The sequence below is a fragment of the Ovis canadensis genome, chromosome 7 (genome assembly GCF_042477335.2).
Source record: "Ovis canadensis isolate MfBH-ARS-UI-01 breed Bighorn chromosome 7, ARS-UI_OviCan_v2, whole genome shotgun sequence".
Taxonomy (NCBI): domain Eukaryota; kingdom Metazoa; phylum Chordata; class Mammalia; order Artiodactyla; family Bovidae; genus Ovis; species Ovis canadensis.
Window position 1 is genome coordinate 96,914,314 of NC_091251.1, and position 14,095 is coordinate 96,928,408.

Below are 14,095 nucleotides of genomic sequence, written 5' to 3' on the forward strand. Positions count from 1 at the left end.
TTGCCCCCTGTACACAAAGCAATCACTGTTGCAGAAAATGAGGGTCCTGTGACCATTTGGCACCGTCCCCTGCCTGGCATTTGCGTGGGAGAAGGAACTTTTTCTCCCTGACAATAGATTCTGATCACAAACCAGGTCCCTTTCAGAGAAAGAGCTTCCAGAGAATGGCTTTGCCTAGAGGTAAGAACTAAGTGGTAGAACAGAAGTGACTTCCTATGGAAGCCTGTTCATCTCACTGAGACATGAGTGAAGGCTGGGAAGGCCCCATACAACTTTCTACCTTCCATCCTGATTGCTCTCAGCTCTCACCCAAGCTGCTCTCTCTTAACCTTGAAACCTTTTTTCAAATTGTGGCATAATCTGGTCCCTGGTCTCTGTGATGTGCACCCTGTGGTTGGTTAGTGGTCTAGAATTCCAGCCTCACCTCTAAAGGCAGATGCAATGATCCTTCCTTACAGATAGCGTTTCCCTGTGTTGCTTTACTAAGAAATTAACATTAGTATAATGCCATTAACTAAACTACAGATTATCTTTGGATTTCCCCAGTTTTCCTACTAATGTCTTTTTTTTTTTCTTCTGTTCCGAGATACAACATTACATTTAGTTGTCAAGTCTCTTCTGGTTTGTGAACATATCTCAGTTGTTCTTTTATTTTTCATGACCTTGACACTTTCAGGTGTTTTACTGAATGTGCCTCAATTTGGGTTTGTCTGAGGTTTTCTCATGATTAGACCCGGATTGTGGATTTTCTAGAACACCGCAGAGGTGAAGTGTCCTCGCTTTCACACCATGTCAGGAGGTACATGACACCAGTGTGATTAATCAGTGGTGAGGCTAACCTTGATCATATGGATAAGGTGACTTTACCAGTTTTCTCCACTGTAAAGTTACTGTTTTTTTCCTTTCTAGAATCTACTTAATGGAAGTGAATCACCATGTCCAGCTCACATTCAAAGGGAAGGAAATGAAGCTCCATTCCCTTGAGGAGGGAGAATCCATGTGTCTGTTTTGGAATTCTTCGATAAAGAAGATCTGTCTCTTTTCCATAACTTATTTATTCATGCCATGGACTCATGGATATTTATTTTATTCTTTGAATGATAACCCAATACTTTCTCAAATCATTGCAGTTTTGGTCATTGAGAACTTCCAGTTTGACTCTTGTGTCCTTTCATATGTTCCCCATTTTTTCCCCATTTCTTTACTTTCTGATACTATATGATGCTTCGGGCTTACTACGTATTTTTCCTGCTTCAGCCCAAGAATCAGTTCTTCCTCTGAAGCACCATAGTTACTTTTATTTAGAAAGGTATTTAGAAACCAAGTTCTGAACTCCTGGTGTGCTTTTTGCTACAGGGGTTTCATTTGCTTCTATACCTTCTTGGTGAACAGAGTTAGGAAATATATATATACACTTACCCATGCACGTGCACGTATCTTCATTTATTTTTGTGTCTATATGCATACCTATATATATGTGTATACACGCATATACATTTACCCATGCATGTGTGCATATCTGAATTTATTTCTGTATCTATCTGCATGTATACTTCAGTAAAAATGAGTTCATACTGATATCTCCAGCTCTGATTCAGCACTGCAAGATTCATTCTGGCATCCCTTCTCTCTTCATCATCACTTCTTTCTCTGACAGTAAGAAACCTGGCTCCCATTGTCTGTAAATTATATACTTACTTGATCAACCCTATTAGACATGTAGTTTCAGAATTGCTAATCCATATCCCTATTGTATTTTGTACTGTTTTTTTCTTTTGTCTTTAGCCTTATGGACTCCAGTCAAAACATCATTTCCCAAAGTTATTGAGGTCAGCTCTTTTTTTCCCCTTCTTGATCCCATCTTAACATTTTCAAAGTGTTTCCACATCTGGCTTTGCCTTTGATTACATCATTACTGATGTATAAGGGAAGAAGAAGCCATGACGTGTGGAGTTTGCATTGGTTTCTCCTGCTCATGTGAGCAGTCGGATTCCTGATTAGAACTTGGTACTTCAGGCTTTGCTATACTTTCTGTGGAGCTGCTTTTGCAGAAGGGGCCTGGGCTGCAAAGACAGCTGTAACATGGCATGTGCAGTAGAAGGAGGAGTGTGACCGAACAGCTTGTCTCTTCGTTGGTCTAGCAGAGCTATTGGGTATCAGGGGAAAGGAAGCTTAGAGATTTCATGGCTCTAACTAAATCCCTGCCAGATGGGGAAACTGAGGCCTAGAGGGATGATGTGACTTGTTCAAGATGAACTCACTGGTGAGAGACGTAATGGGGATAGGAATCAGGGCTCTGCACTCCCATGTCTGTGCTTTTCTCACCACTCTGTGAGAAGAGGTCTGCAGAGAGAAGCCCCGTGAAATTAGTTAAACAGGGTTGGGAGAATTCACCACTGTTTCCTGAATAGAGAGGTAGAGCCAGGAAGATTCCTTCATACGTTATGCTTCTTGAAATGGGGGGAGAGTTAAGTAACAAATGACTAGAGGGTCTGGAAATTTGGTTCCTACCTGTCACACAGTAGTGACTGCATCCAAAAGTGGCCACTTGAGGGATCTTGTACATTCCAGAGCTACCATTTTTTATTAGTGTCATCTCCTCTCTTAATTGTCATCCCTCTTCTAACTAAAATGCTGAGGAGCATAGCGTCTGTCCTGCCCAGGTCACGGGGTTATTTTAAGGCTCCCTAGCTAACTGGAAGGAAGGAATCAGACCTTTATCTTTACTGATTGCTGTTTTCCTATTCTCCAGCACAGTGCACGGAGCACAATAAGAATTCAATAAGTATTTATTGCATGAATGAAGGATCATATGAGATGCTTCAGGTAAAAGTACTTTATCTCTAACACACTGTATAGACATGAGGAAATGTTAATGGCATTCACTAATGCTCTGACCTTGGGCAAGTGGCTCAACCTCTCTGGACATCAGGGACTTCACTTGCAATATAAGAAGCTCCAGGCTGGGGCTTCCCTGGTGGTGCAGTGGTTAAGAATCCACCTGCCACCGCAGGGGACACAGGCTCCATTCCTAGTCCGGGAAGATCTCACATGTTTGGGCGCGACTAAGCCTGTGTGCCATCGCTACTGAGCCTGCTTTCTAGAGCCCACAGGCAGCAACTGCTGAAGCCTGTGTGATCTAGACCCCAGGCTTCACAACAAGAGTAGCCACAGCATTGAGAAGCGCCATGCACAGCAACTAGAGAGAGACTGTGTGCAGCAACAAAGACCCAGTGCAGCAAAAAACAAAACAATACATAAATAAAAAAGATGCTCCAGGCTCATCTTGTATTTGAATTAAGCCAGCTGATCTCTATGGTCCCTTTCATATCTGTACTTCTGTAATTTCTGTGTTTGCTGTTATTATAAAGAGCCTTGTGAGGTTTCCAGATTGCTTTGGGATGATAGAGTATCACATCCTGTCATGGGCAAGAGCAAAGCTGACAAGTTGATTTCTTTTTCTGTATGAATTGGTAGCGGCTGCCTGGAATGCAATGACAGAAAGACTCTGAAGGTCCATGATGTAGCATTATAATAATTGATTAGTGATGTCTGTCATGGGCACAGAATACAAAGCAGTAGCAAGCATGCCAAATATCTGCTCTCTCCAATTTAAAGTTCAAAACAGCAGCTGCCCTGAAATTTCTGGGAGCAATGTTATTTTTCTTTGATTTTTGCATGATAATGGAGAGACCACTTGGGTAAGGCCAGGGCTTCCTGGAGATATACCCAGAGCTCTACAGACTTGTAGTAAATCACCTTTCTGCCTTTCATTGCCTTTTCTTGTTATTTATTAGGCAAACAAAGAAAATTAACGTGATTGACTAATTCATTGTTAAGAAAGAAAAAGCCAGACTCAGTGTTTACCATTCTGATACTCAGACATAGAGTATGCATAGAGTCTGCTCTGAAGAGAATGTCAAATGACATAAAAATTCTACACATGAACATAAAACCATCCATTCAATAAGTATACGAACACTTATAATGTGCCAAGAAGGCCCAGGTAATGCATTATGCTGAAAATAGAGATGATCTCTTCAGGAAGATGGACTTTTCCCCTTCTCTTATTTCCTTAAGAGTGGTGGCCAAATCACTGATTTGTTGCTATGTGTGTGTCCTTGAGTTTTCTGAGTGTAATTCTTACTACCGTACTGATAAGGAAATAAGTTTTGGGTCTGACTCCCAGAATTCCTGAAGGAAATATACAAATAAGGCTCCTTAACTCTCTCATTGCACATAGGAGACCCTGCCAGCCACGGAAGAACCTTCACAGTCCTCAGGTACTATCCTGTTGTTCAATGTGCTTTAAAAAAATAAACTGATTTATTTTTGGCTGCCCTGAGTTTTTGTTGCTGAACAAAGGCCGCTCTCTAGTTGTGGTGTGCGGGCTTCTCACTGTGGAGGCTTCTCTTACTGCAGAGCGCAGGCTCTAGGGTGTTGGCTCAGTAGTCGAAGGGCACTGGCTTAGTTACCCCGTGGCATGTGGGATCTCCCCGGACCAGGGATCGGACCCATGTCCCCTGCATTGGCAGGCAGGTTCTATACCACTGGACCACCAGGGAAGTCCCTCACTGTGCTTTTGGAACACAAGGATGCTGTGAAGATAAGGATGTTCCCATTCTTCCTTGTCTACCTGGAAGTGTAGAGAGGCCTCCGTATCTTGGTTTGGGGGTCGTGTGTACTGATCCCCACCTCTTGTCATTTCATGGCTGTGAAGAAATGTGTCACAGTGGAGGACTACCACACCAGTCTCCTGCCCCTCTTCTCCCCCTAGGGTGGTCCTCAGGGGCTGTGGCAACATCAACTTCTAGTTCCCTTCCCTCAAGTTTGGTCTTTCTCCACTGTCCAGGCAGTTCCTGAAAAGGCTGCATAAACTGAGTGAGTGATTACTTCAAGACTTGAAATAGCTTTTTTCCTGTCCCAGATATGACACAGTCACTTCCCCAATAGAGCCATCACTCCAAGAGGAACAGGATGTCCTTGTCACTGAGCCAAGAGGGTCACATGATCAGACAGTCAGGGGCCTCTCGGGACCTCGTTTCTCTTTAAGCTGTTGGCCACAACTTGTCCACAAAAGCCTCTCTGTGACAGACCCTGGCAAGCCATTCAGAACCTATCCTCTTATAGGGCTTCAGTCCTGAGTATTTCTCTAGGGAATAAAGTAAGTGTTTGAGGAATGAACACTAGAAGGATAACAGGGGAGAATTCCTGAGGAGGATCTGTGGTGACCACATGGAAATAAAGCCAGTGTGCTTGTGTCTCTGAAGTAGAAGAATTGGGGACTCCCCATAAACCAGCATTCTTGTTCCCTGCGGTACCCTTCAAGGAGACCATAAAGTTTGGACAGGAGGCTAAACTTCCTCACTGGGGAGTTCTTGGTCTGGTCTGGAGCCGGCTGGAGTGGAGAGTGGGGAGCAGAGTGAGGAAAGCGTTGTCTTAAAATTCAGGATCAGGCAGAAGAGAAAAGGCATTTATGAAGGTTGGCCTCCAACCCTAACCTCAACTCCAGACCCCCAAACCTCGCAGACACATGGTCAAGTTAATTGGGAAGTCACCAGGCACCCCAGGGGAAACTATGATTTAGGCAGCTGTGTAAGAGCAAGGGTGAGGGAGCTGAAAAAGGTCTTCCAGAGGCCCCAGAAGGGGAAAATGAGCTGAGTCAGAAGCCAACAAGAGGAACCCGAGCTGGAGGAACTTGGTCTGTAGATTCAGAGGCAGCCTCACTCTGAGGGAAGGCTTTGGGTTTTTGCTTTTATTTTTTTATATCTTGAATTTCTGGGGCCATAAAAATCTGTGAGAGAGGCAAAAGTGATTTTACCTTTATTTAGTGAAAGCTTCCAATCAACTAAAAGTCACCTTTGGGGTGAATGAGAGAATCTCCAATCAGGCCAGGATAAATATATAGAACCCAACCCGATTTTCCCCAAGGCCACCTGGTCTTGCCGGTCAACCTGCCTCCTCCCTCCAACAGCGGAATAGTAGACAATTCCAACCGCTCCAGGGCTTTTTGACTTCTGGAAGAACTGGGGCTGGCCATCAACCAGGAGAGGTCACATAACTTCGATTGCCTGAAAAGTGGGAAAGTCACTGGGCCACGCCCATCACAGCCCACAGTTGAGGAACACAGAGTTCACTCGAGCTGGTCTAAGCAGGAAGGAGTTTATCTGGGGACATCGGGAAGCCAGTGGAATCGTCAGAAGGGCTGGAGGAGCAGGTTCTCAGCTGAGCCTCTGGGAACAGCTCCTGGATTGCAGCTTGCAGGGTTGTGTTGGCAGAGAGAAGCTGCCATGGCCAGCCACGGAACCAGGCTTGTCTCTGTTGCAGGCAGGGCGCGGCCATGTGCCTCCACTCCCAGAAGCCTGCCACCATGTGGGCCCCCAAAATATACGCCTGCACTCCTCCTGTGTCCTCAGCTGACTTCCAAACCAAAGTCTCTTGCAGGTGCATCCAAGTGACAAAATCTAAACCACATATCTATACCCAGGAAGGTGAGAAAGGTCTGCACACACACACACACACACACACACACTCAACATGAATATCCTTAAGCGTTGCTATATCATGCAAAGCCTTTTGAGAAGTCAGGAAAGGCAGATATCTGCTAACTGGGGTCTGTGAGCTGTCGCTTGGGGTGCTCAGGAAATGGTCATGCCCTGCTGTGTGGGTGAAGGGACAGATTCCCTGGTGGGCCTTCCTTCGGCAGCATTCTGGTCTGTTGGTCTCAGGCAAAACAGGGCAGTAAGAAGTACTTGCCTTCAGGGCTCTTCATACGACCAACCCAAACTGTCATCACCGTTTATTTAGTTTTAAGACACTTTCAGAAAGAGATTTGAGTCAACCTGGGTGTTGTTTTGCATACTGCAATACTAGTCCATTCTGGGCCTTGTGAAAGACACAGTTAGACACAAGGCTTCTGGTCTTGATGGGGAGCCAGGAAAACGTACTTGCACCATCATTATGGAAATAACCACGTTATGAAAACCACTACCTGAAGGAGGCAGAAATGTAGTTTGGGCTGGTCAGTACAGCTTTTTGGAGGAGATGGGAGTGGAGCTGGTGCTGGAACAATGGGTAGGGTTTAAATAGGCAATCCTGGAGGATGGGAGTGAGGTGAGTGATGCTCAGAGGGGATGGGGTGTATGTATATGAAGGAAATCTAGGGATTTCTTTGACTGTCCAGTGGTTAGGATTCTGAGCTTCCGCTACAGGGGGCTTGGGTTTGATCCCTGGCCAGGGAACTAAGATCCTGCATGCCTCATGGTGTAGCCAAAAAGTTAAAAAATAAAAAAGATCCAGTCAGTTACAAGTCTGGAGGCAGTGCAGGACGTGAGCAGAAGAACAGCAGGAAGTTATCAATGGATACTTGAACTGGGCCATGTTTTAGGGAATCTTGATTACCCCATGCATTAGTCAGGACTGTCTTAGTTTTAAGTGATAGAAATACAACTCGAGTTAACTTAAGATAAAAGGGAATGTATTGTTCCATCTAATTAAAAAGTCCAACGGCACGAGTTTGAGACATGCTAGATCCAAAAGAGAAGGCGATGGCACCCACTCCAGTGCTCTTGCCTGGAAAACCCCATGGACGGAGAAGCCTGGTGGGCTGCAGTCCATGGGGTCGCAAAGAGTCGGACACGACTGAGCGACTTCACTTTCACTTTTCACTTTCACGCATTGGAGAAGGAAATGGCACCCACTCCAGTGTTCTTGCCTGGCGAATCTCAGGGACGGGGGAGCCTGGTGGGCTGCCGTCTATGGGGCGGCACAGAGTCGGACACGACTGAAGCGACTTAGCAGCAGCAGCGGCAGCAGATCCAAATATTTAGACGATCTCATCAGGACTCTTTCTCAGCTCTGGGTTCATCTGTATTGCTTTCATTTCCCAGCAGGCTTTCTCCTTTTGGTGGTCCCTGGCAACCCCAGGCTTACATCATCTCAATTTAGGAATCTCTTGCCCAATGTTTCTAGCAGAATTCTCAGGGCTGAGGTTTGTTGGCTGGCTCAGCCCAGGTCATGAGCAATCCCTCCCCATCCCTACTAGAACTATAAACTTGACTAAGGGAAGCTGGGGTCTCTCGCTGACCAGATCTAGGCAATGGCACGAGAGGGCAAATTCCCCTCCACCCCAACCACATGGAAGGATAGTCACCTACAGCAGATGGCTGTGGGTTCCTCATCCTTATTTCCTTGGTCCTTTCCCATTTCAGTGGATGCTGGCTCAATTTCCAATTGTTAACACCTGCATCTCTTTACCTGAAGCTTTTCTCTGGCCACCAGAAACCACTTGTACACTTTCAAGACAGGCCAGAGCACCAGGGAATTAATATCCCCTCAGAGCAGTCCTCAACCAATCACTGATGGAATTGGTGCATAAATGCCACATTTATATTTAAATTATATTTAAAATGTACATAGTAGTAGAGGCATGCTAATTTTAAGGAGGAAGAAACCTGTAGGGGCTCTAATTCACATCTTCTGAGGTTCAGTTCAGCAGGAAAGAGAGAACCACTGCCCCCTCCACAAGTCCAGGTCTGATGCTCATTGGTTTATATGGGGCCCCATGCGCTCTTGGTCCAATGGCCATGGTGAAGAGAATGGAGCGTGAGGATGGGTTGAGAACCCAGATCCTGTGCTCCACTCTGGAGCCAGGCGAGGCCTCCCTCTGAGATGTTGGCACTGAGAGTTGGGGAGCAGGTTCTCCAGGGGAAATCAAGGTACCGTTCATGAATAGAAGCTAGGTGGGAAACACAGCAGGTGTTTCCCCAGAGTCAGTGCTCTTCCAGAAGTCTGACGGTGTCTGTTAGGCTCCCCAATTCCTGTTGCTCTCGTACAGGAATGTACCATCAGTTGCCTTCGGTTCTCAGATCCTTGAGTAGGAGAGCAGTCACCTCGGCACCAGAGAGGTGAAAAGGTCCAGAGTCTGCTACACACTGAGATAAGGGATGCAGCCTGGCTTCTGTAGCAAACATTTTTGAGGCGATTGTGTGTACCAGGCTCTGTGCTAAGTGCTTTCCCAGACTGTCACATTTTATCAGCCTCATGGCTTCTGCAAGGTAGGTGCCATGACTAATCTCCCCATGGCAGAGGAGGAAACAGGCTCACAGAGGCTACGAAACTTTCCCACTCAGGGACGCATGGCAGTAAGTGCCAGACCAAGAACTTGATCTGAATGGTTTGGTTTTTAAGACTTCCAAAGGCTTATCATCCTGGGGAAACTGAGGCAGCATCTGGGTGATCCTGGCTGTTGGGGCAGAAACACCAGCTGTGTCCTCCTCCAACCTGAAGGGGACTTGATGCTGGTTTTAAGTGCTGGAGACAGTCTTTACCAGGCAGCGCTTCAGGACAATGACTCCTTTGGAGAAGGTGAGGGAAGGGCTTCTGGAAAGATCACTCAGACAATATCAAACTCTCTTTAAGGTAAAAGGATGGTTAATGGTAGCCTCCCTCCTGCCCCCTCCCCACCACCCCCACTCTGCATTCAGGCTCAGCCCCGTGCCAGTGAACATCCTCTTCTAGATTCAGTCCCCTCACCTCTGGGAGTGCTGGAAGCTCCTATTCTGTGGCGGGGGGCACTCCAGTCTGGATGGACGCCTCCCACCCGCTCACCCTACTTTGCTTTTTTCATGGCGCATGTTATACTGTTAACGTATTAGCTATCTCCCCCTATGGGAAGAGCTTCCCTAGTGGCTCAGACGATAAAGAATCTGCCTGCAATGCAGGAGACCTGGGTTTGATCCCTGGGTCAGGAAGATCCCTTGGAGAAAGGAATGGCTACCCACTCCAGTATTCTTGCCTGGAGAATTCTATGGATAGAGGAGCCTGGTGGGGTGCAGTCCATGGGGTCACAGAGAGTCGGACAGGACTGAGCGACTAACAATCATTGGAATGGAAGCCCCAGAGGAACAGGATTTGTTCAGAGCTGTCTCCCTAGTGCCTAGAACAGTACTTGGCACAGAGAAGCTATTAGTAAATATTTGTTGAATGCATGCCTGTTTCCCCGGCACTGTGCCTAGTTCTGCCCATGCATTATCTCATAGAATCCTCAAAAACCTATGGGTTTGCCCACACTGGGCCCTAGAACCAATGTCAGCAGATAAAGAAGTAGCTCCGTGCCCCCTATACCATCCCAACCTGTGTTCTTCTACCGGGACCTGGGTGTCAGGAGCCCTCAGGACAGGTCAACCAGACTTCACAGGCTGTGAAATTCACAAGGCCGGGTGTCTGGGGCTTCCACCCTGGTTGCTGTTAATGGCAGCACCTGATGCCAGCACCTGATGCCAGCACCTTCACGCCTCCCTTAGTGTGAAAGTCTTTGGGGGTACAGGGCAATCACAGCTCCCAGAACCTTCTTTTCAGAAATTAGAAACAAAACAAAGAGGAAAGAGCTAGCTATCCAAGTCAGAGCTGGAGGGACTTTGCTGCCTGTTGCCCTGGGGAGGACCATCTCAAGACAGTAGGGGTGAGGAGTGGGCTTGGAGTGGGGGAAGAAAGAGGCTATCTTGGCCTCCTCTCTCTTCTGCTCTTATTGCTAACCCCCACCACCGCGGATCAGCAGGAATGAGGACTTTGGCCTGGTCAGCATTACCCCATGGATAGCCCAGCATGCCTTTTGAGACAAATAGCACATTTCTCCATGTCATACCCCCAGAGCTAATAGCCTCCCCTCCATATGTAATGTACTTAAAGCTTGGGAGTCAGGACTTCCCTGGTGGTCCAGTGGGTAAGATTCCGAGCTCCCAATGCAGGGGGCCTGGGTTTGATCCCGGGGTCAGGGAAGCAGACTCACATGCCCCAACTAAAGATCTCTCATGCTATAACGAAGCTGGAAAGATACTACATGCTGCAACCAAGACATGGCACAGCCAAATAAATAATTAAAACAACAACAACACCAAAAGCTTGGGAGGCAAACAGCAGCCTAGGGTGGCTCATGAGATTTCTGGGGTACAAGTTCATGGTTCTGGAAAGGCTACAGCACTGCCCTGTCCTGCAGAGTGCCCCCCTTTCCACATTTTGGCTGTGGTCGCCTTTCCTCTGGCCTGATCCCCCATGCACTGTTCGTTTACAATAAGTTCCCTCTCATTCAAAGGCTACCTGCCTTTTGGTTCATTGACAAGCGCACAACAAATGCTTATTCAAGACTTCCTAGATGCGAAGTCAGACCCACAACAGTGGGCAAAACAGACAAAACCCCAGCCTCCTCAGATCTCCCAATCCAGTGGCAGAACCATTCATTCAGCCCACAACGCAGGCCTAGTTCTGGGTTCTTAGCTACCCTGGTTTAGCCTCTAGATGCGTTCGTCAGAAACGTCCATAACTTGTTAGCATGATAACAATGTAACTCAACCCTCCAGAGGATCGCTGCCATGCACGGCACCTCACCCAGCTCTCCGCTCTTCCCCTTTAATCCCGGAGGCTGCATTTCTGGGCTAGAAACATCAGGATTTAGGAGGGGCTTTTTTGACTGTTGTGCAGCCAAGACTGCAGCCGGCGAACATTCCCAGGGTCTGCCCAGTGCCCGTGGCTCCAGGAGGCTGGAGGAAGCCAGAGGAAGGATTCCTCCTCACCCTGGCCCCACACTTGCTGTCTCTGGGCCTGCAGAGGTCAGTGCTGACAGGTGAGAACACCCCCAGCTCCTCCTGCGGTGGGTGAGCATCACGCCGTGAATTTGCTGTGTGGTTTGGACCCGCTTGCCGAGTTTTCTGCCTTTTGTTATGATATCATCAGCTGTTCCCTCATAGTTTCAGGGTATGCACAGCACTCTGTTTATACTCAGCAGCACGAAGTTCTGTGAGTTTTTGTACACAGGAGGCCACCAAATGTCTGGAGAGAGAGGGGGGAGGCGAGAGTGTGCCGACGTTCGTCTGAGTAACAGTGGGATTCAGTTCTTACCTAGGACCTCTCAGAGGTCCCCAGCTTCAGCACTGGTGTTCCAGGGCCTGTGTGGGCGGGATGACAGTCTGAAGTGACCTGGGGCTGGTCAAAGAGGGGAAGTCACGGACATTCAGCATGGAAGGACTCTGATGTGACTCTGGTCTGACCCTGCCCTGTCACAGCGTAGCAGCCTGAGGTTCAGACACGCGAGATAACTTCCCCAAGGTCATCTGGTCAGTAGAAGAGTTGGTCTGGAATTAAGGATGCCTGCCATTTTAATTCACTGCTCTTTCACCCTCCATTTTATCCTAAATCCATCAATAGTAATTTGACTTCATACAGTCTACATTTTCATGAGCAAAAGTATGAGCAACATTTTTTTGTTAAGAGGTTTAAATATTCCCAGGAGCCTGCAAAGAAAAGAATACAACTCTTCTCAATGTCTGGGTCACTTGCCAAGAGAGCCAGTGCAAGCCCAAGTACAAGTCTTAATGTAACAAACCTGAACCTGAGGTCACTGTCAGTGTTTTCATGCCTGACCCAGCCCTCGGAAGTCTTTGTGGGGTTGTACGTGTATACGTGTGTGGATGTGTGGACGTGTGTGCACACTATCAAGGGATTTTTGTTGCAATGGTTTTTGTTGTGCTGATATCTCGAATAAATTTCTGGGACAATTCTTCACTTCCAGAAGTGACCATTTCTGGAATAATCTGTCCTTCTTCATATGCTCAGGCATGATTCATTGCTAGTGGTGGTCAGTGATCCTGATTCATGCTTTTTGTACATGAAGGTGACGCCGAATAGGAAGTACCCTACTTTCTATACCAGCAGTTCAATTATAAAGTGGTTATGGGAACTGGGAGTACATTTTCTTATAAAAACAATATTATATATGGCTATGTGGTTTAGTTAATCCTTGAAACTTGTTTAACTTCATATATATTTGAAATTCTGCCCATATGGAATTAATGCAAGTATGAAACACTACTTTTTCCACCATCCGTGCTTTTAAATAGAAGAACTATAAAACCAAATAAGAATTCATTTTTAATTATCATGAATGTTGGTGGTAAGGGTGAACAATTTTATTAGAAGTGTAGGTAGACTTTGTGAGAATTATAGGTGGGATGCTTAGATATCCTGAGGGTTTGAGGTGTTGGGGTGTTGATGATGGTCCTGGTTTTTGAGTATGGTTAATCTGACTTTTATACCTATGGCTTTCTCTTCTTTCTGTAAAGCAGTATTGTTGTTGCTGTTTAGTTGCTGAGTAGTGTTTGACTCTCTGCAGTCCCATGAACTGTAGTCTGCTAGGCTCCTCTGTTCATGGGATTTCCCAGGTAAGAACACTGGAGTGGGTTGCCATTTCCTTCTCCAGGGCATTTTCCTGACCCAGGAATCTAACTGAGTCTCCTGCATTGGCAGGCAGATTCTTTACCACTGAGCCACCAAGGAAGCCCCAGAGCATTATTAGCTATGCTGTTTAAGATGATCAGACATGGGTTTTGGGCTTTTGCTGACAAATGGAATAAAGTGAAGAGAAAAAGAGGGGAAACATTGGTCCTCTTGAGATCACTAGGTAGGAATTGGAAGAAACTGGACAAATAAGCTGCCTTGCATGTGAGCAGTGACATCCCACTGTGTGTGGGTCCCCTGGCACTTTTTTTTGGTGAGGTAGGTGGGGTGAGGTGGAAGGAGCAGGAGAAAGGTGATGCACAGCCTACCGATGCGGCTCCAAAGTAATGTTCAGTGGTGATGCCTGACAGCCCAGGCCCTGAGCTCTCCCTGTGTCCCATGTGAGTGAGTCACTCTGAATCAGCATGAGAGCACCGTTCCGGAAGCCCAGTCCCATGAAAAACATACCCTGCTAGTCAGCAGAGGCAATCTACGTTCACTGATGTCCTCCCCAACCTGGACCCGGCCAGAACTCCAGGACAGCTCCAGAGACGTGAATTCTGGAGCCCCTCAGGATATCTGATCAACCTATATGTTTGGGGCATGAGAAGAAGATAGCGTGGTAGGGACTGACCTTGTGCTTAGTTGCTTAGTTGTATCTGACTCTTTGTGATGCCATGGACTGTAGCCCACCAATCTCCTCTGTCCATGGGGATTCTCCAGGCAAGAATACTGGAGTGGGTTGCCATGCCTTCTGCCAGGGGATCCTCCCAACTCAGGGATTGAACCTGGGTGTCCCCATTGCAGGTGGATTCTTTACCATCTG